The sequence below is a fragment of the Neovison vison genome, chromosome 4, assembly GCF_020171115.1.
Source record: "Neovison vison isolate M4711 chromosome 4, ASM_NN_V1, whole genome shotgun sequence".
Classification (NCBI taxonomy): Eukaryota; Metazoa; Chordata; class Mammalia; order Carnivora; family Mustelidae; genus Neogale; species Neogale vison.
In genome coordinates, this window is record NC_058094.1 from 226248037 (window position 1) to 226270398 (window position 22362).

At 54.4% G+C, this 22362-nt stretch overlaps 1 long non-coding RNA gene and 1 pseudogene across 1 annotated transcript; both read left to right on the plus strand.

Moving 5' to 3' along the window:
• Nucleotides 1–213: 213 nt before the first annotated feature.
• On the plus strand, nucleotides 214–2297 carry LOC122905218. Its single transcript, XR_006384333.1, has 3 exons — nucleotides 214–339; nucleotides 1145–1225; nucleotides 2095–2297. It is a non-coding gene; the product is annotated as an uncharacterized LOC122905218 (long non-coding RNA).
• Nucleotides 2298–19141: 16844 nt separating this feature from the next.
• Nucleotides 19142–21216, plus strand: LOC122905479 (annotated as a pseudogene).
• Nucleotides 21217–22362: the final 1146 nt, after the last annotated feature.

Consider the following 22362-nt stretch of genomic DNA (forward strand, 5'->3'; position numbering starts at 1 on the left):
CCATTGATCTGCTCTGGAGCTCTGAGCAACACACTACTTTCTTCCTTCTGCAAGAGAATCTTCTGAAGATTTCTAAGGCCTCTTTAGCAGGGAGCTTGTATTTTCTCTTCATTGTATATATCGTACATCTTTGTTAATTTTATTGCTCTGGTCTGGGTGGTTTTATTTTTTTAAAATAAAAAAATTTATTTAGTTTTTCAGAAGTACCCCTGCTCAATGAATTGAAAATTAAAAACAGCAAACAAAAGGCCCCTGGTCCTTCACCACAGATGGCTCGAAACAGTGCCTCTCAGGGAAAAGGGGGCTTGTGGAAGATGCTTCCATCAGGGCCTCGCTTGTGTAAGCTATTGATATACAGCAGCTCTAATGATTGATATACAGCACCTACTAAGAGCCAACGCTAGGGCGGTTTGTAGGCTTGTACCTCTATGGGAGGAGATGCTCTTCGCCCCATTTCAAACCACACATGTGTTTGTGTAATTGTTGTTCCAAAATTTTTTCTATTAAAATCCCCTCGAACTCTCAGAGACTTTTACAGAGGAGGGAAACAGAGGCCAGCTGTCAGAACGGGCTTTGCAGTCTATTTAACTTCTATCTATTGATTTTAATTCTCAGGGCTTTCTGGAAAGAAACTAAACAGCATGGCCCCCTTTGCTTTTAAAAGCGTTGTGCATGGCTAGCAATACTATCTAGGAAATTCCTTCAGGGTGACCTTGGAGAGACACCAACATCTTAGCTGAGTAGGTCTGTATAATTAGGAAACTGGTCACTCAGTTCTGTGCAGAAAGCTCCTCTTGGAAAAATGAAACAGGGTCTGGACTGAGGACTCTCTGCGAATGCTTTGCTAATGCGTTGGATACCAGAGAAGTGGGTCTTGTCATCTCATCATAGAAAACCAGGACTAAGGGTCACGTTCAGATTTTATTTCCCTTTAAACACGGGCACTGATTATGTAAGACTGGGAAAGCTTTTGCTCCCTGGTGCAAAGGAGGCCACTAATATCAGTTCAAGGTTAGAGCCATAGGTGCACCCAGGACCAGTGGGGAGGGCTGCTTTGGGGCAGCCTATCTCTTGACAATTTTCCTGGGTCCCTTTTGATTTTGCGGGGGACCCACATGAGCTGCCTCCTTTCTCTGTGTTACAGATGACACTTCATCCAAAATGCCAGTGAACTACGGGTCGTCCAGCTCCTGCAATCCCCCAAGTACTTCGAATTAAGATAAAGGTAAGCTCCGTGGCAATGTTCTCCCAAAGGACAGACTTGCTGTTCACATATTTCTCTAGAGAGCAGCTGTGCCTTGACCGCCTCTGTGCCGAAACACCCACTCAGCAGTTCTAAAGAATGACAGACTCAGCAGGCAGGATACGTGTGACCCACAGCACTGTGCAGCGGAGAGGCATCTGTTTGCTAAATAAAAGAATAGGTAATCCCAGCAATTATGTCCCCTTCCTTGACTAAGGGTTGTGGTCACGTAAACAGCATTAGCTGGGAATGAAGTCTTGGGTTCTGCCGATGGCTGCATTCATAACTGCTTTACAGAGTTCCATGTGACTTTTGTTCTGGTGACCGATGTTTCCTCTCACCCAGGGAGTAGGTTTGAACTCCCTGGGCTGCAGAATTTAACTAAAGGTTCTATGTATGTTGGTTAGTCCCAAGCGTTGAATGCATGATATGCATACAGACCAATCGGGGGAAATTGTGAATACCACTATTATCGGAATATGGCTCAGGACAGGTTTCTGACCCCCACTCAACCTATTTGGGGCATGATAAAATAATGCAAATTATTTTATATTTTTTTAAATGCAAATTATTTTGCATTTTTAAATGCAAATTATTTTATATTATTTTATAGCAACTTCCCAAGCAAAGAAAATTTCTTTGGCAATTGTACTAGCCCCAAATTTCCCATACTACAGTGCAAATGTGAACATGAACTCGCATGAGAGGGTGCTTACCGACACCTCTCTTAACCATTTGCTCATGTAACTTGCATTTTTTTTTAACAAGACTGCAGAAAAAGCACATTTGCAGTGCCTTAGGACTGGCTGTGTTTGGAGAGCGGAGCTCCAACGTGTGTCTTGGATTTTCAGGTGTGTTACAGACACGACTCTTGACATCCATCCCTCGCCGCAGATGCAGTTTCCATCCTGACTCAGAGAAAGCGGTGTCCCTTCCAGAGGGCCCGGCCACACCTGGAGCTAAAAACCCGTGCACAGACTTGCCAGCGTCTCTCCCTGTCCTTGAACCTTAGCCCTTCACATCACAATCAATAAATGCCTGTTTTGTACAGAGACAGAGCCTACGAGAGGCTCAGTTCCAGGGCTCTGGTTGTGCAGGGAGGCTGTCAAGGACACGGTGATTTTTTGACAGTCCTCCTTATGCCATGTGGGTCAAAAAGGTATTTTATTAGATGTTCCAAATAAAACTGCATAGGGTTGCACGAGGTCTTGGGAGAAAATGGGGAGAGAGAAACTCCTTGCTATGGGCTTGCAGAAGCTCATTTTAAATCATTGCAACACAAGCTCCCAGTGCGCCATTGTGCAAAAGGACTTACCTTGGCTTTTGGGGTTTTCTCCCTATCCCTACTCATTGTAGCATTTTCCCCTCTAGGTGAAAAAGTGAAGCATAATTACAGAGTTCATTGTTCTTCGAGCAGCCTGGAGGAACATTTTCCTGTCCTTGTAGCTTATTCACAAGCGATGCAAGGGGTTCTGAGAATCTGGAAGTGGATGCAGGGTTTCTCGGGGCAACCAGAAGGGCCTTGTGGGGAGCACAGGCTCAGGCGTGGGGCTCGCTGCTAACACGGAGCGCTCACGAGACTCTGCTCACGCCGGTCAGCACCGAGGCCAGCAAACATTTCGGTCTTGGGGCTGGGCCGCGAGCGCAGCGGCTTCAGCCAGGGCTGCAACCAGAGTCTGCGTCTTGGTGGGGTCACTGGGTCTAAGGGTTTTCTTTGTCTTTGCAGCCTTCAGAAACTGACAAAATTTGTTCACCAAGAGCAGAGACAGCTAGAGAACTGGGTCATTGTAACCACTCCCTCCTGAGAGACTGGTTTTTCAACCTGTCAAGATTTGTTCTCTTGCAGGGGGTGGGGTGGTCATTTCCTCTGCCCTTAAATCCAGTCTCTGTCCCTCCCTGCTCTGTGTCGCGCCCCCCACCCCACCCCCGGAACTGCCATCCCAGGACCTTTAGCCAACCGATCCCACTTCGTGTCTGGCCAGGTTTGACCAGAGGGGGGAAAAGTGGGGGAGACTGTGGAGTGTGGGAGCAGGAGGGCGCCTGGGGGTTATCTTGGCTTGTTCTGCCTTGGGGAGCATTTTTTTCCTCTGCGGCTCTAGCCACACTAGCCAGGCCCTTCCTCAGTGGCTGCCGGGCTGCCCTGACTGTGGTCCCAGAGCCCCGGGGACATCTGAGTGGAAACCTGAGGTGGGGGGCATGAAGGAGGGAACCCGGTGGGCAGCTGAGGATTCTAGGACAGGTGAGGAGGGCACTATGGCAGGGGGTGGCAGGAGGACATGTGGGGATGGTGTTGGGAACAACAGCAGGGCATGATCCGGCTTCTGTTCTGGCGGATTGGCCTGACGGCTCTGGGAAGTAGGGAGGAAACGTTAGACGCTATCCCCGTCATCCAAGCGAGAGACGCCGTGGCTCAGATCTCGAAGGGAGAGTCAGGGTGGTGAGAAGTAGCTGCTTCCGGATGTATTCTGAGGACAGAATTCCCAGAATTCCTGGTAGGCTGGGCACGGGGTCTGAGAGAAGGAAACAGGTGACATATGGCTCTGAAGGTCTTGGCCCGAGCAGCTGGAGTGATCCTCTTTCCTAGGAGGGGAGGCTCGGGGAGAGGCTGGGGAGGCAGGGAGTCTGCTTCTGGCGGGAGTGAGTTTGAGGTGCCCGTAGGGACCTAAGTGAAGGTACCCGAGCAACAGGGAGGCATCTGGGTGGAGACATCGGCTCCCTGGCGTTTCAGACCAGAAGTGGGAAGAGATTTGGGCGCGAGTATAGACAGCGAAGAGGTCAGGATTGCACCCCATGACCCTCCACGTTCTGAAGAGAACCAGGAGAACGTGGATCTGGTGGCCAAGAGACAGAAGCACGTCCAGGAAGGCCACACCAGGAGTGCCAGCTCTTGGAGGTGACCATGGGGGTTGGCCACAGCCCCCTTGATGAGCCACGGGTGGGTGAGAGCAGCGGCCTTGTGGAGAGGGCTCATGGGGGCAGGACCACGGAGGGGGCACTTGCTTGATGGCTGGTTCCAGGAGCTTTGCCAGGAACAGAGGCAGGCAGTGGGGAGGGGACTGTGGGTCAGCAGAGGCCGGTTTCTAAGGAGTAGAATGTTCCAGCATGTTTGAGTGCTAATGCCATGACACTGTCACGGCCCAGGAAGGGAATCTGTGATGCAGAAAAGGAAAAGTGCAGGAACAAAATGCAGAAGTTGGCAAGAGGGGTGAGGTTTGCCAGCCGGAGGTGGGGTCGGGGACAGTCCATCGGGCGACAGGAGGCTTGTCACATGGCTGGTGGGAGCGGTACCCGGAGACCCGGCAGGGAGCTGGGGGGTTCTAGTTTTGCCAGGAATAGGGAGCAGAGGCCCCTGTGATGGAGAAGGAGAGAGACAGACGGGAAAGCAGGGGGTGGGCACGCGTGGGGACCTTTCCCCGCCCAAGGGGACGACTCGGCGTGCGTCTGCTAACCCAGCAGCGTCTAGGACGGTGTGCCTAGCAGTGTGCCGGGAGCTGCCCTGTTCCCGGGAACAGCCGCGTCGTATTTCATTGTAGAAACTCTGCCTGACTTACTTGGTCGTGATTTTATTGATCACATTTGTTTATTCAAGCAGTCCCCTCCTGTGGCGCCCCGCGCTTGCTCCTGGTGCTGGAACGCGGGGACACGCCGGCGGTGTTGCGAAGGACACGGGCTCAGACGCTCGCCCGCCGTGCACCCCGAGGGACAGGCCGTCTGTCCTGCTCCGACGGATGGCCTGCCCTCCCAAGCCTGTCCCACAAGGCCCGGCCGCCACGCTGCTTGTCTAACTTCTTGATATTTGCTCATCCCTTCAGTGAAAATGGTTATCTCGTACCTGGACTATTCAGTGTTCTTGTTCTGAATGAAGAACAGCTTTCGTGCGACTCTATTTCCTGTTCAATCACCTTTCTGGGACTTGTCTGTCTGCACCTTCGGCCCTTTCTCCTGTTGTTTCTAGCTCTTTCTCTCACCTGCTTATAGGGCCTCTTTTACCTTCACAGAATTAGCCCTTCAGTGCCCTGGGCCGCAAGCATTTCTTCCAGGCCTGTTTGTCTCTGGACTTGGTTTATCTTGCCTTATTTTATTCTGTACGCAGGGTTCCCCCCTTTTTTATGTCGTTTGGGTTATGGCGGTGGGACGGGCACAGGCTCTGGACTCACATTTGCCTCCGTCACTCCCCAGGGGTGAATCTGCAGGCACGTTGCACAACCACATGTTAAACAGAGGACGGACGTGCCCGGGAGTGTGTGAGCCCCTGCGTTCGGGAGATGCGCCCTTTTCTTCCTCAGTGTCAGTCCCAAAAGTGGAGCACATGGAAATGGCATGTTTGCTGTTTGCTTTCCAGACTTTTTCTGGGAAATCACAGTGCCCCTCATTTCCTGGACCTATGCCCTGTGGCCCCCTGAAGTCCACCAGGCCTGCACGCCGAGGTGATGCTCACCCCTAGAGGAGAGCTCACGTCCTAGAAGGCTGTTCTGGTTTCCATCAGTCCCGGGGCAGCCGAGAGTCTGGCACCTTGGAGGTGGAAGTAGCCTTTCTTGCGGAGTGGCCCGCGGGCGCTGGCTCCTTCCTGACGCTCTGGTGGAGCGGTGTGGGGCAGGCCGTGTGCACCTGCTGGTTTGAAGTTTGAGACCTGCTGTCTGACCCTTCCTCCGCTCCTTCTCCTGAAAAGTATTTTGGGAACTAGAGACGCAACACCTGCGCGCTTTGCTCTGTCTTTTCAGCCAAGAGAGTTGCAGTCACGGAGCCTGCCTGTCACCCAGCAGAGCGTGCGTGGCTGGGGAGGGTGCCCTTGAGAAGAGCCCGTCCCCCAGGGTCACCAGGCGGGAGAGCACAGCTGCTTCCCACGGAGCCCGCCGCTGAGCCGCCCTCCCACCTTGTGGGCTGGAAGTCTGTCTGAGTCTCAGCAGGGCGGACATGTGACGGATGCCAGCGTGTGTCCCCTCCCATGTCATGGGCGTGACGTCTGCACTGAACCTTCCCTGATGAAAGATTATGTTGTATGAGATGCGAATGTGAGTTTAGGGTCTCTGCTTTTGCCCGTCTTCCTAGAGACTCTTACATGACAACCGTTTCACAAGCAGGAATGAGTCCGAGGCCTGGAAATGGGTTACCACATAAGGCCCAAGCAGAAAGAGGGATTTTTAGAGGAATCCCATGGGATTTTAGCAAGTATGGTGGGCTTTGCCCTGGGACCCCACAGGGAGAAGGGCAATAGAGTAATTTGAGAGTGGTGTTCCAAGGAGGGCACAAGACCCAGCAGAGAAATCTGTTTCTACCTAGAACCGTTCCAACGAGAGCCGTGGCTGAAACCCCAACAGACAGGATTCGGTTCTATTTAGGGCTCGGGCTCCATGTGCGTAGCCAACACGGGGATGTGATAGTTTGAAACATAAAGAAGACATATGCTAAGATCTTCCCAGAGAAATTCCTGTTTGGTCTTAAAACCAACCACAGACCTCTTTCTCCTGAATGCTTGGTTCATTTGTTCCTCATGGGCCCTGGAACAGACCCTCGTATCTTTCTCACGGGTGGCCAGAGCACAGAGCATCAGCGCTGAAAGCTGGAACCCACCCACACATGTGGTGTCCGTTCAGTGCTTTATCCTCCTCTTTGGGGGAACTTGCCTGCCCTGCTGGCAGGGGCTGCCCCTCATGGCAGGGTTCTGGTCCCTGCCCACTGGCTCAGCCAATCACAACCATCCTCACCGGGGGAGCCAATCAGAGCCCTTCCCTGGGATACTAACTGGAGCTGACCAAGCCCCCTCCCTCCCCACCTCAAGGCTGCAAGGCTTCCCTCTGGAGCTGCCCCCCTCAAGGGACAGTAGCCGGAGAGTATAGCTTTTACGAAGAGTAGGGAAGGGGGGACATGGAAGCCCTAGCTCCCATCACCCCAACACCATTTCCTCCTCTCCCCCTCCCCATGAGCCAACAACTTTCCCATCTTTTTGTAAGATAGAGTTGGATTTCTGTCCCTCACCAGACAAGAGTCTTAACTAATGAACGTCTCACTTTTAATTAACTTAATTTTGTTATTCTTTCTAGAACAGGGTAGGGAGGAAACGAAGGGGTGCGGGAAGGGAGGAGAGAAGCAAAGAAGAAAGGGAAGGCTGTGTGTGAGGAGGACAGGAGTAGCCCACAGGAGTACCTGTTATCCAGTGGTCACAGCCTGACCCCTCTGCCCCTCGCCCACCTTGGCCACGGTCATTGCTGTGGTCAGGTAGCCTGGCCCTCCTGGCCAGCAGCCTCCTGGAGGACCCGCAGGATTGGGCTGTTTATTCCCAAGCCTGTTCTGGATGTCGGTGGGAACAGAAAGCGCCGAGGCCATGAGACGTGCCCTCCATGTGGGCAGCTTCCTGTCTCCACACCGTGTCTGTGGGAGCCTATGGCCACTTCCAGAGGCTCCCCAGACACACTGGACATTCTTGTGGCTCTGAGGACTCCGTTTCCCTGATGGGATCAGAGCACGTAAATCTCCATAGGAAAAGAGCTTTGCCCTCCGTGCTTGAAGAAAGCCTGCTTAAGTTTACTAATGACTGGGATTAGCAAGGTCCATTGGTAATTTTCCAAGTTACCTGAGCAAGAAAAAAAAAATGACAGTGATACGGAAGCCAAGACCCACAGTTGTCAAGCTCACATTGGCCATTTGCTTTGACAGGCAGAACTCAGCCCTTTTTATTTCTGCTTCAACTCCCGTGGCTCTGTAAGCAGAGACCTCCAGTCTGGGAGGAGGACGGGCTGCGCCGGGAGGAAAGGGTTTTGGGGTTGATGTAAATGTTCAGATTTCTGGTTCAGAGAATTACCAAGACCCAGTGAAAAACAGCCCACCTTCCTTTTGTTTTACTCTTACCACATCCTCATTTTTTTTTTTTTTATCATCGTATCTCTTTGTGTTTTTACATCCAGATTCACCAAGTGGCTAAACAGGGCCACATGAGATCGCCACACACCTTGCCTCCCTGTTCTGCTTTTGTTGAGAGCACGGGAACGGTACACAAACCAGAGAGCCTCATAGTAGAGCCTCTTCCATGGGGAAGAGCTGCCTTTGCTCTAATGATTTTCTGATTGCTCAAAATATGTCAGAACTCCTTTTGAACCTTTTTTTAAATTTAGGGGCCAGCTTGTGAGGAGCAAAAAGGCAAAAATAGCAATGTCGATAGATTTCTGACACAATACTATATAAGCCTCTAGCCAAATCGTCAGTGTAGACAAGGCACAGACAGAACCCAGTCATGAAATTCCCATGGCATGTGTCTATCCATGTCCCACCAGCGAGTGAACACTGCTCCCCGTGACCCTTATTAATGAAAACTCACTTCTATTTCAGGCTGAATTGCTAGGATCCCAGGGGTTACTCAGTTCATCTCTGTGTCCCTTATTGCATGAAGAAACAGTGACCTCAGAGGCCCCCATTTGCTGGCGTATCTGTCAGTTGGGATCCTCGGAGAGGTAGAGGCCAAGACAGAATTAGGCACATACGTACGAGATTGAAGGCAGGGGCACAGCCTGTGCAGGGTGCAGAGTAGAACATGTAGGGGTAGGTGGGGAGAGCGTCAGACCACAGCCCAGGTCTGACAGCCGTGGAAGGACGGTGGAAGGGGCTGGGAAGGAAAAGTCTCAGATCAGCACAGTTTTCTGAGCACAGTTCACAGCTAGACCTGGGGGGGGTCACCACCCACAAATGGTAGGTCAGGGACATACTGTGGACCCCGCATGCTGTGTCGTTGCCTGGGGACAGCCCGAGGAAGGCATGGCTCCACCATATCCCCAACAGCACACAGATGCATGGCTCTGTGTATATGTAGGGAGCAGCTCCCTGTGGTTTCCTGGGTCTCTCCCCCCACCCTTGGGGAGACTTAGAAGAGGACTGATGAGATTAGCTGCAAGGCAGTATTGCTACGGGGGGTCTTGGGGCACCCACTCCTCCCCCCCAGCCTGCACAGTATCCAGTCTAAATGGCCTACCTGGGGGTGTCACCCAGACCTTGTCTTGGCTCAGAGTCCCTTAGAATCACACTGTCCTGGGGCCAGGGCTGCACGAGCGAGGACCCACACGGGTCCCTGGCTTCACGAGACTTCCTCCTCCGCCCCCTCGTATGAAAGCACCCTACCTCCTTCTTCTGATCAAGGTCAACTTACCCAACCAAGAGAGTGACTTCCTTCCTCACCCACTGGGCCCTGGCCACATAGAGCCAGAAGTGTCCTGGGGACCACTGTAGCCTGTAGTTCAATAGGACCCTGGCCGTGTCCCCTGGCAAGAGAGTGTCCCCTTTTGGGACCCAGACTTTTAGCTCTCCAGAGCACAGGGTTGCAGGGACAGGAAGCAGAGTCTCCCAGCAGGTCATTGGGGCGACTCCATGGTCCACATGTTCTTCTCACAGGAGACACAGCGCCACGGGGAGGTCTCTGCTTGAAAACGCATGCTGCATCTGCAAGGTGGTCCTTCCCAAGCCTGCGTGGCATCCCCTCCAAGCTTCAGGGACGCAGTCGGTCCACTATCCTGGCTCTCTGTGAGCCTGGCTGCTGTGATAGACCAGGGCATCCTACAGTCGTGTGTTGTACCCCACCCCCGGCCCCTGCCCCGTGCCTTCTTAGCTGTAAAGTTAGCCCTCCGTGGGACGCATTGTTGTGGGGAGTCCATACCTGACCAGCTGTCCCATAAGCCCCAGACAGTGGTGCTAGCCAAGGCTCTGTGGGCAGGAAAGGCACAATCCACACCTGGAAGGGGCATCTGTCCTTGTAAGATGAGTCGCTGGCCCTTCCGAGATGGAAGGGGCTTAATGTGGCCACCTTGCTGCCGGGCCCGTGGTCTCCTCTAGGAGTAGTCTCGGCTGGGGTAGTCAGGGGTCTCAGTGGCTGATGGGCTGGAAACCCAGAGGGGGCAGTTGCAGGATCATCCTTGATAAATGGGAGTCCATGTGTTCATCTGCCCCCCTGCCCCATAGACTCCTTCTCTGCCACGCTGGCTGCTCCGTTCACGAATCCATCCCCCAGTCCCGGGGTGACTGGCGATGAAGGCCCGCTGCCATCCACCAGTGAGTCTGTTTGCACACTTGACTGTCCAGTGCCTCTTGCACGGTGGGTGCTCTCTGGGGTGGGGGCACTAACCTGGGTTCAAACATCTGTACGCCTTGTGCCCACTCTCATTTGTACATCTACCTGCCTCTACCCAGACCTTTCCATCCCTGACCCACCAGCCCTTCCTTCCAGACCCCTGAACAGCTAGCTGGGCCACTGGCCACAGCCCAGGCGCCTTGGCCTTTTTGCCTCTCCACATGGGTGAGCTCATGCCCACCGGGCAGAGCTGTCTCCTGGGTCACCCGGGGCTGTCCTGGAGCATGACCAGGATGCAGCTGCCGGGCACTTTCAGAGCCCCTCCCCGAAGATGGCCATCTGTCAATCAAGCGGGAATTTTTTTATCTGCTGCTTACAGGGGTCATGCAGGACACGCCCCTCCCCACATGGCCGGAGACGGGGTGCTGGCGGGACCACGGTGAGGGGCGCGGCTGCCGGAGATGCCCCTCGTGCAGTTTCTCACTCAGCCTCTACCCAAGTCTCCAACTCCTTCTTGTAATGGACTGCTGCTCCTCCGTGCAGCTTCGTGACTCGGTGGGTCCCACAGGCTCTAGATCCCTGGGGGCCATTCAAGTACATGCACAGCTGGTGCTCCAAGGTCAAGTGTCCCCTCGACCAGGAGCCTCTTTCTTGAAAGGAGCACAGCTCCCTGCTGTAGTGGGCATGGCCATGCTCCAGACCGTTGTTCCCGTGTTGGGGTTCTCCCCTGGCCGCACTTGACCTCCACGCTGCATCTCCTCCCACTGCGGACACCCCCAGCACTTCCGTGGGCTCATCGACCCCCTCCCGGACCACCAGCCCCACCTGCCTTAGCCCTCCCCCAGCCGTGTTCCCCAGTTCTACCCAGTGGTGTCTCCCCCAAGAGATGGGCAGACCGGTCTCCGCAGGCCTCGAGCATGCTATGGGGGTTGAACTGTATCCCCCAAACCCATATACCTGGCACCTGTGAACATGACCTTGTCTGGAAATTGGGTGATTGCCAATGTCATCTAGTTAACGAGGGGGAGGTCATTCAAGTGGCCCAGTCTAGATGACCGGGTCCTCATGAGAAGAGGGGGCACAGACACAGGCACACGGCGAAACGCCTTGTGAAGACACACGCATGCGGAGAAGGCCGCGTGAGGGTGGAGACCGGTCGGAGTGTGGCACCAAGGATGGCCAGCAGCCCCGGAATCTGAGAGCCAGGCGCCGCGCCCGTCCTTCCCGAGAGGCTCACGGGCGCTGCTGATGGCCCGGGCGACACCCTGATTTCCGACTTCCAGCACCCAGGACAGCAACGGGATGCGTTTCTGTAACGAGCCACCCGGTCCGCGACACTTGGTGACAGCCGCTGTGGACACTAGTGCACACGCCTCTCTCGGCTGCCCCTCTGCACCTCTGCCCTGCGTGCTCTCCTGCCTGGAGCACCCCTCCTCCTCTCCTCCACTCACCACAGCTCCCTTTGTGCCCTTCAGGGCACCTCGGTTTCCCACGGAGCACCCAGGCTCTCGCTGGCCCCTTCCCTGCTGCATTCTGGACCGATCTCCGGGCGGCGCTGCACCCTGGCCCTTCAGGACAAACCTCCTGCGTGACTTGTTTGTACTTCTCACCTCGCTCTCTGCAAGGGTTTTCCGCAGCGGCTGCTTCCTGTTGCTCGCTAAAAGGCAATTTCTGTTGTACTTTTCAAGACCGACCTCACTGGTTTTGGAACCAAGTAGGGTCTGAGCTCAGCCCTCAGCGGAGAGAGCGCACACGGGTCCCTGCGTGGGGTTAGGGCCTGCGGGGGAGGGGACCGGCTCTCATGGATACAGGCGTCATTAAAAACCCAGATATCAGACATCAGCCATGCCCCGCATCTGACTCCAGATGCTCTGTTATGATCAATCTTCAAGACTGACTCTCTGTGACTTACCCAGTGTTAGTGGCACAGGGACCGCAGCAGAAGCTACGAGAGAGGCAATCTGTGGGGGACTTGGGCCAAGCCCCATATCCGAACCCTCCCAAGCTTCTGACTCCGCAGTCCTTTAATAGCTCTCAGTAGGAAAAAAAAAAAAAAGAAAAAAGATCCAGCTCCTGCCACGTGAAAGTCAATGTGCAGAAAGGGGACAGGAGGACCCGTTCTGAATGTCAATCAAAGGAAATCCGCATTTAGCGACAGCCGCATTTAGCACCCATAGGCTTCAATTTTAATTAAGGCAGTGAGTGGCTCGTCTCCAATCAAGGCTAGAGAATTAGCGCATTCTCAGGACCTGGCACGTTGTCGCAGAGCGGTTTCACAGGGAGCCCTTGCTGTGACAGCCATCTGGAGACCAGCTGTGTTCTTGGTGGCACCTGGCGGCTGTGCACTGCCTCCCCCAGGACCCGTTCTGACCTGCCGTGTGGGAGCCGAGCCTAGTGATAACCTGGTCACGGGACCCTCTGAGGCCCCCTGCTCCATCTCCCCCTCAGTGAGGAAGGATTTGTCACCCCATCCCACGCCAGCGCCGACAGCCGTGCTTACCTCAGTTTCCTCATCTACACAATGGGCGTCCGCCTCACCTGGCCCTTCACTCTGCGGCATGAAGGAGGAAGCGTGCAGACCGACAGTTTGCAAGACGTGAAGCCCTAACAGAGCAGGCCCATCCCCACCGTAGGTCCCATGGGTGAGAAGCCTGTGAACTGTCATCCTTTGCTTTGTCGTGCATGCTGGGAGGGGCATCTCGGAGACCCGCAGGCAGAAGAGACGTCCAGCTGGAGCAGAGCAGCTGACCGCATGGGACCAAGACGGGGGGCTCAGCTCCGGGGCGTCTGGGCCCCGTGCGACCCTTCTCATTAGACTCTGCAGTGACGTCACAGCCCCGATGGAATGGTGCCAGGCCATCCCCTCCCTGTCCGGTGCTGTGGCCTCCTCACACAGACCTGGGGGTCTTCGGGCTTCTCACGACGGACAGCCCTCCAGGCAATCCTGGAGGTTTGCTGACAAGGTCCCCAAAGCCCAACCTTCTGGCCTTTCGGTAGTAGGGTGGCTGGGCGCCCCTTTCCCATGAGGACACTCTTAAACGAGCCCACGGACCGAAATGCCTTGCCATTTTCACCATTAGTGGGCTTTGGGGGGAGGGGGTGAAACCAGTGTCCCCTTCCCCCCAGTCCAGAGGAAGCTGGGTCTTAAAGAGCTAATAAGTGTGCCATTTTCCAAAACACCTTGGAAAATTTCACAGTTCATACACCTGTAAATTGAGCAGCGCCCCCTTCAGAAAGGCAGGTCCCCGCCCTCAAGCCCAGGAAGTCCAGAGATCAGGACGCACATGCGTCTCCAGTGCCAGGGTCTCCGGTCCTCCCCACCCTCCTGGCCAACTTGTTGTCCAGTCCTGTCTCTTACCCTTACGTGAGTGGCTCTGTTACATTGTGCCTTTTATTGTGCACGATCTCAGATGGTTTTCTGCTAAGTGGGAGAGGTACAGATCACTCATCGTATTTATAGCTCCGCCGTGAAAATCGGAGTCGGAGTTAGTAAACCGGGGAAGGAACATGGAGGAAAAGATCCTGGGCAGACAGGCTGCTGGTGGCATCTTGCTTTTGCCTCCTCCCTGGTTTCGATGATCTTGTAGCTTCGACCAGACAAACGCTCAGGAAGTAGCTAATGGCTCAGCCAGAGAAATTTACTGACCACGTCCTTTCCACCTGGCCAGCAGGGACCACACGTCCTGGAGGACATACGGGGTAAAGGGCAAGTCCCCCGCACAGAGCAATGAGAGGGGCCCTCTCGGTGGAATGTTGCCCGTCCCCGGCCAGTGGGGAAGGGTCACAGGAGCTAACATTTATTACATGCCCACGGGGGGCAGCTTTGAGCTACGTGCTCTTGGCCCACCTGTGACCTCTCACCTGTCCCTCGGTGGAGGAGGAGGTGAAGACACGGAGCCCCCGGGACACTAAACTTGGTCAAGATGGTGCAGCAGCAAGGGCCAGAGAGCTTCAACCAGGACTGGACAGCCTGGACTTCCAGCAGGTCTGGGGGGGGGGGGGCCGGAGGCAGACGCCCAGAGCTGCAGAGCTGCAAGGAGGGGGTGGTCAGGCCGCGTGACCTCACCCTGAGCTGCCGGCTACGAGCCACAGGGACCCCTGTGCTGCCTGGGGCCACCGGAGACCTCCGAGGTACCTTCCCTCTGTGGCTCCCCTCCACAGCCATGTCAGACTCTCCCCTCCCCTAACCCCAGCCAGGAGCCTCTCCTCCTGCTTCTCCAGCAAAGGGACACTCAGAAGGGAACTTCTGCCAGGCCCCCGCCCCCACGGGCCCCCTCCCAGCGGCGGCTCCCCCAGACTCTTGACTCTCTTCCCTAGACCCGCCCCCCTGTTCCCCCCGAGCTATCGCTCCCTCTTTCCTGCTCCACCAGTGTTTCTCTCGCGCCTGCAGTGGCTCATCTCCTCGGCTCTTCTTCTTGGAAGCACCTGGTGAGCTTTAAAACAAAGAGAATGGGGGCCTCGTTCCTGCAGACTTCGACCAGAGCAGCTGGAGTTCTCCCCGGGCGTCCGGAGACATGAAGCCGATCGTGCCAAGCCTCCGCAGCCGAAAGCCAGCTTTCCCAGGGCGCCCATGAGCCAGCTGTCTCCCACCCACGCTGCTCCAGCTGCTGACCCCCCCCCCCCCGGCAGGCCTCAGTCCCCATCTTCCTCCCCTGCCAGCAGCACGGAGCAGTCAGTATCTCCCCGTCCCATGAAGCACTTCCTTCCCTGACCCCCTGACCTCTCGCTCACCGGGGCTCCCTGTCCACCTTGCTGGCTGTTGCTGGTTCCTCCTGATCGACTGTTGGTGGCCCGGGTCTCCGAGCTGGGTTCCAGTCTCTTTCCCGGGTGCACTCACCCCCTCCCTGCGCTCGCTCGGCCGGCAGGCTTTGTGAGTCATCGTTCACCGAGATTGCATCTCTGGCCTGACCGCTTTCTTGCACGCCGGACTCACTTATCCGGACGCCCACTTGACCCTCCACGTGGTGTCTCTTTGACATCTCAACCCACACATACCCCAGACTGGGATCCTGCCCTTCCACCCTCCACACCCACAGCTTTGCCAACCTTCCTGTCACTCAAGCCAAACACCGAGTTGTCTTGGATTGCTGGCCTCCTTCCTGCCTACTTCCAATCCCGTCAGCAAATCCAGGTGGTCCTATGACAGTGTATCCTGAAGCTTTGCTTCTCGCCCATCCTCCATGCCAGTCTGGTCCCAACTGGATCATCTCGCACCTGGTAACTGGTTTCTACTTCCCTTGGTCCATGCTCAAAACAACAGAGTGATCCTCTAGCAAAGTCCCTCTGAAGGCTCTACCTTTCACTCTTGTCAAAGCCCGTGTCCCCGTGATGACCTACAAGGCATTTATGAGGGGCTCTCCTTTTGTCCCTTCCTCACCCCTGCTCCAGCCAGCTAGCTGTTCCCTGAGCTGTTGCTCCAACCTGCCAGATTCCCCTCCTACCTCAGGGCCTTTGCATGGGCTACTCCCTCTGCCCGGAACGTTCTTTTTTTAGATATCTGGATGCCCTACTTTCTCCTTTCCTCCAGCTCCCCACTCAAATGCCACTTCTCAGTGAGTCCTCCCCAGACCACCCTTTTAAAAAAAAAAAAAATCTGAAGTCCTCTTTCCTGGCATCTCCCTTCTTTGCTCATTTATCTCTTTGGCACATGTCACCTCCTAATACGTCCTACTGCATAGTTGACTTACTTGTTGTGTTTATTGTCCGCTCCTGCAGGAGGTTTTAAGTCCTATGAGGCCAGAGATGTTTGTTTTGTTCAGTCCTCCGTAATCTAGTACGGTGCCTCGTGTTGGTAGACAGTCCGCAGTGTTTGCTGAATGAACAAATGTGATGCAGACCAGGAGCTGTGGGGGATGGTGAAGGGAGGAAGAAGGTCCGGTTGCACAGGGATCTCACTAATATTTGGTGCTGGGAGGCTGGCGGTGCTTCCTGAAGAAGACTGGAGCTGAACCTCGAAGGGAGGACAGTCTTTAACGGTACTGATAACAGGTGGGGTAAGCAACAGGACCAGGAAATCCTAGGAAGTGATTTCTTCCGAGCTCTGCTCTCAGAGGAGGGACGGCCCTGGAGAAGCCCAGCCGGAGGTGGGGTGAGGAGGTGGGGTGTGAGAGCAAGCCCAGGGGTTAGTGTGTGGGCGCTGCAGCGAGCTGCCAGACCCCCGTCCAGGTCCCCACCGCGACACGTCCTCCGCAGCTTCCAGGACCCCGGCAAGATGACGCAGTGCTTCCCGGAGGGGTCAGGAATCCCGTCTGTGGCTTCCCGGGGATGGACCAGGCTTGGAGGAAATTCTTCGTGGAGGCGGGAACAAACGCCGTGCAGGTCTGTGGTCAGTGACCGGGCGCGGGTTCCCGTTTCCAGGCACGCGGCTGCCGCAGTTACCCGTTGCTGTGACAGCTGCAGGGTCAGGACCAAGCCGGTCTCCCTCGGTGTACCAGGCAGACACGCTGTGTGCACTTTCCCATCTGGGCCTGAGATGTGGAAGCCGTGGGTTTTTGGGTCGGGATCCCACGGAGAAGGCCACAGCTCCCCCTTCAGGAAAGGGAGGGTGGGTGCTGGGCGGATTCACACCCCTGCTCAAAAGTCTCAGAAATACTGTCCACCGGGCCCCTCCGTGGTGCACCCCCCAGCTTTCTGTCTTCCCTCCCTCACACCTGCACCACTTGCTTTGGCCAAATTCTCTTATTCATAATTTTCTAGATGCACCGGGGAGGAGAACAGTGTATGGGCAAGGAGACAGAGGAATGAAACAGCATGGAATGTTCTGGAAGCACTTGGGACTGTAAGGGGCCAGTTGGGGAGGAAGGACTCTGGCATGCCGCAGACCCCGCGCGGACCCCAGCTCTGCCATTCCTGGGTGATGGACAGGTTCCCTCGTTGTCTGGCTGTGCTCTCCTCACCTCAGTAAGATCGCCTTGCACATCAGTGCTGAGGGTTAAGCGAGGCTGGCTGTGTGCATGCGTCCAGCCCGGAAGCAGACGGCTCCAAACACAGCAGAGGTGGGCAGACAGGGAAGGCATCCTCACGCTGCACACAGAAGACTCAGAGTTTGGCTGGTGGGGCGCAAGGAGTCAGGGAGAGATTTAAAGATGTGGAAGGGTTGGTGCTGCTGGTGATCCCATTTTATGGATGACAAAACGAAGGCACAGAGAGGTTAAGTAACTGGCTCAAGACTGCACACTTAGTAGGTGGCAGAGCCGGATTCAAACCCAAGCTCTTACCCACCACAGTGTTTATTCTTCCTCCGGCCAAATAGGAAAAGGAAAGGTCTTTGAGACTAAGGCCATGTTAGGGACCACAGAAGAATTGACTGAGACCCACAGAGAAGCTGGACTTGGCTTTGCCCCCAACGTAGTGGTTAAGCTGCTGAGAAAAGAATTTAGGTGATTGTCGTGCCCATCAACATGTCTTCTTGAGCAAGAATGGGCCAAGGATGGACCCTCTCCAAAGCCTGTGGCTTCACCCCCTACTCCTGGTGCTTTGCGGAAGGCCTGACGAAGCCCTCCGTGCTCTGGGCCAACCTCGGGGCCTTGTAGAGCTGGTAGGAGGAAGAACAGGTTCCCAGCAGCCATTTCCAACCCTCCAGGCAGATCTGGGAAGGAGAGGTCCTGGCACTAGGACTCAAGACTGCTCACACACACACACACACACACACATCAGGGAGGTGTGCACCAGAAAGCCCAATGCCTATATCAGGACTCGGGCCGGAAGGCGAGAGTGTCCCTTGCAGCCACATGTGACTCTGATGGCCCTCTGTTAGTCAGGGTCCACTGCACGTGTCTCAGCCAGAAAGAATTTAACACGGAGCATCAAACCCAGCACAGAGCACATCTGGCCAGGGGCTGGCAAGCCCGAGGAGCCAGCCCCGCTGCTGCTGCTGCTGCCCTTAGCCAGGGAGAGGTGGTTGGAGGTGGTTTTACCAGAAACCCCCAAAGCAGGGTCAACTGACTGTCACTTGGCCATCAAAGGGGGGCTGTGTCGTGGGATTGGAGCCAAGGCACGGTTGCAGCTTCTTCCAAGAAGCGTCCAGAAGGCAGAAAAACACTCTGGACCGCCTTCACCTCCCCCACTTCTTTTCTTCCAGTGATTCCATGAGTGGGGCCCGGAGAGAGACTGGGGTTTGTGGGGGCCTGAGTCCTGAGGAACCACAGGACTCACGCTCGTGTCTTCATTAAAAGCTCTCGGAGTAGACCTTCCAGATCAGGAGGTCAAGGATAGATGGTAGAGCAAGAGACGGCGGAGGGGGCCGGCCGCTCATCCCACCTGGAGCCGTCTGGGGTTACGTGGAATAATCTAATTCCTGTTGTCCCAGGGACTACTGAGGCTTTCTGGACACTTAAACTTGGGTTTGCCCTGATATCAGATTTGTCTTCCGGACACACAGCATCCCACGTTCCACTTGCTCGTTGGACCTGACCCCAAAGTCTGACTACAGAGTTTTATCTGAACAAAATCCAGCATTCTTCCCAGAATTTAAAAAACAAAAAAACAAAAAACACCAAAATTCCATAATAAAAGAGTAATCAGATGATATTTCCTTAATGTAATGGAAAAATATCTAACAAAGTCATTAGAACACGAGAGGTATTCTCACTAAATTCTGAATGGTCCAAGAATTATAAATATTGAGAAGGAAACAAGAATTTGTTTGATGATATAATCACCAACCTAGAAAACAAATTAAACTTGACTGGGAAACACTTAGAATGAGTACAGTAATTCTATAAAGTGGCTGGCTGGAAAATAAATATTCAAAGGGTAATGCTTTCCTTATATAATAACAATAACCGGCTGGAAAATTGGAAGAAAGATGTGGCTCACAAAAATTAATATGCAGCTCCTTTACAAGGGACATGACAGACCTCGGTGGGAGGCTGGAAGGCGACGGGGGCGACGAGAGAGGGGGCCACGTTCCTGGAAGGGGAGACCCGGAGCAGTGAACCAGCCCTGCTTCCTGAATACCATGTCCAGCGAACAGAATCAGATCCTATCACCACCACGCACACGCACACAGGGTTTTAAAATTTGGGATGTGTACTTTTAAAGTTCCTGCAGAAGAACAAATATAGAAGAAAATGTATTAATAGTTGGGGGGTGGTTAGGAGAGAATTTCTTCAGCTCATTGTGCATATTACGTAGTGGAATCCTAAAAAAGATGTAGTTGCGGGACAACAGGACGCACGTGGGTCAGGGAAGCCCTGGTGGATCACGGATGATCATTTACCTATTTCACATAATAACACGGTCACGTTACACTGGCAGCTATCAGTCACTGCTTCCGCAGGCTAACGTGGCTTCTCCAGTTCCTTCTGAAGCCGGCTACAGGATGGCAAAGGAAGGAGAGAGCATGGAGCCTCTGGATCCCAGAAAGAGGAAATGATGTCCTGGCAGGAACCCACGCTCGTGTCTTCCATTAAAAGCTCTCGGTGTTATAAGCAACTCATGAGTCATTGAAAACTACATCAAAAATTAATGATGTACTATATGTTGGCTCACTGAATTTAAATTAAAAAAAAAAAAAAAGTCGGTGTTCCTGGGTGGCTCAGTGGGTTAAAGCCTCTGTCTTCAGCTCAGGTCATGATTCCAGGGTCCTGGGATCGAGCTCTGCATAAGGCTGTCTGCTCAGCAGGGAGCCTGCTTCCCCTTCCCTCTCTGCCTGCCTCTCTGCCTATTTGTGATCTCTGTCTGTCAAATAAATAAATAATCTTAAGAAAAAAAAAATAAGTCATCTCCAGAGAGGTTCTCTTCCATCTACCCGCCTAAGGGTCATGGTCGAAGAAGCGACAAGCTCTCTCCCCTTCCTGTCCGCCGTCCACTGGGCAGCCGCTGAGCAGCAACCACACGTGAGTGTGCCTGCAGCCGCGCCGGCCAGGCTGGGGTTCTGATCGGCAGTGGCTGCTGGGAGCTCTGTTGCCTGGAACATGGCAACATGATGGAGAGACACCAAATGACAAGATCCCGGGGGGAGCAGATGACTCCTTCAGCGCCATCTTCGGTGAGACGGGTGCGGGCAAGCATGTGCTGGGTGACATGCTTGACAACCCAGGCTCGCTGAAGTTCACAGTGGCACCCACCACCAGCCCTTCCACCCTGAGCAGCTCATCACAGGCAAGGAAGATGCTGCCAGTCACCATGCCCAAGGGCACCATGCCATGGGCAAGGAGATCGTTGACCTTGTCTTGGACTCGAGTCAGAAACTGGGCGACCAGTGCTCAGGTCTTCAGAGCTTCTTGGTTTTCCCCAGCTTTGGAGGAGGAACCGGGTCTGGGTTCACGTCCCTACTGATGGAACGTCTCTCTGTCCCTTGTGGCGACAAGTCCAAGCTGGAATTCTCCATTTACCCTCCCCCTGCCAGGTTTCCACAGCTGTAGCTGAGCCCTATGACTCTGTCCTCACGACCCACGCCACCCTGGAGTGCTCTGATTGTGCCTTTGTGGTAGACAACGAGCCCATCTATGACATGCAGAAACCTCCGTACTGATAACCAGTCTGTACTAGCCTGAGCAAGTCGATAAGTCAGATTGTGTCCTCCATCACTGCTCCCCTCGGAGCTGGTGGAGCCCAGAAGTCCAGACCAGCCTGGCCGCCTCCTGGAAGGGTCTGCATTTTCTCAAGCCTATACCTGCCATCTGTGTTCGAGGGCACTGAACTCTTGGCAGGGAGGATCTCCGCCCCCACGCACCCTGCTGTGGCTGTAGGATGGCAAAGGCCATCCCATAGGCCCTCTCTCAGGACAAAAACTGCAACAGGTAGCAAGAGAAGTCTGCAAAGAGGCAACGTGTTCAGGAAGAACTTAAAAAAATACATTTCCTGGAAATTGCCTTTGGCATTTCAGATCTGCTCCAGAAAACTACGGAAGCTTGAAGCAACGAGCTGTCATCCTTTGGATAATCGCCTTTCAACCATCATTGAACATCCCACCTCATAAACTGAATCAGTTGTAAAACGGAGGGGCTCTTCACCTAGAGAAGCCTACCGGGATGTACAATCTGGACCCAGATACCCAACAAGCCACTTTAAAACAATGTCGGTAGTTGCCCTCTAGAGGAAGTTGGAGGCACACAGCCTCGTTGTTGTTGTTGTTTTAATAAGTCTGTCCAATTTTTGAGTCTTCGAACAATTTGCCTTTTTAAATGATTTGACTCTTGAAGCGGTATTTGTGTACAATTATGGTAAAAATAAAAATGAAATAGGAGCCCCACGGGTGTCTCATTTCCCCACTTTGGCCTCCCACCTCCCAGGATTTGTTACCACGAGGTCACTGTGCCCAGCAGTCAGCAGTCCCTGGCTCTTCCCGGTGCCCCAGAGTGCCTCCTGACCCCAGCGTCACGGTGACTGGTCCCTCAGCCATGGATGGGAGACCAGCAGCTGGCGAGTCCCTGTCCAGCTGCTGGGCCCCATGTAGGAACCACGTTTCATCATTAAAATGATGAGTAACGGTGGGAACAAGAACCAGACCTTTAGACGAATTCGAACGCCGGAGTTGGGCCTTAGCCCTGTGGGTGGGTGAGGATGTTGTGTTGGTTTTTTCAAGCTTAGCCTCCCCCAGGATCATCGCGCAAGTTCACCAGGCAGCAGTGACCAGGCAGGGCAGAGCCATCCAAGGACCAAGTTCCTGGCAGCCTCCACCTGCCGAGTTTCCATCTCAGATTCCGCCAGTAAGGGCCACGCGGTCATGACATCGGCGAGTCTGTATCAAAACCTGAGCTCTGAAGCAGAAGGATTCAAGTGCGACCTGTCGGAATTGGCCCGCAAATCCCCACTACCAGTCTCAGGGAAATCCCAGGGAGGTGCCGGACTGGTCACAGGTGCCAATCGCTCTACCCTCTCCTCCAGATTCAGGTGAGGGGAAAGTAGGTTAACAGAAATCAGCACACCTGTGTGGGTCTGCGTGTCCCAGAGCGACTGATACAGGTTTTTCTTGGAAGGAACTGGCTCATGTGGAGCTGGGGCCAGCAATTCCGAAATCCAGGCCGGCGGGCAGGTGGAACCTCGGGCGAAGTTGGTGCCCCTCCCGCCCAACCCAGCCCCCCCAGTACGTGCGTAGGGCCTGTGCCAGGCACGTCTGCAGACC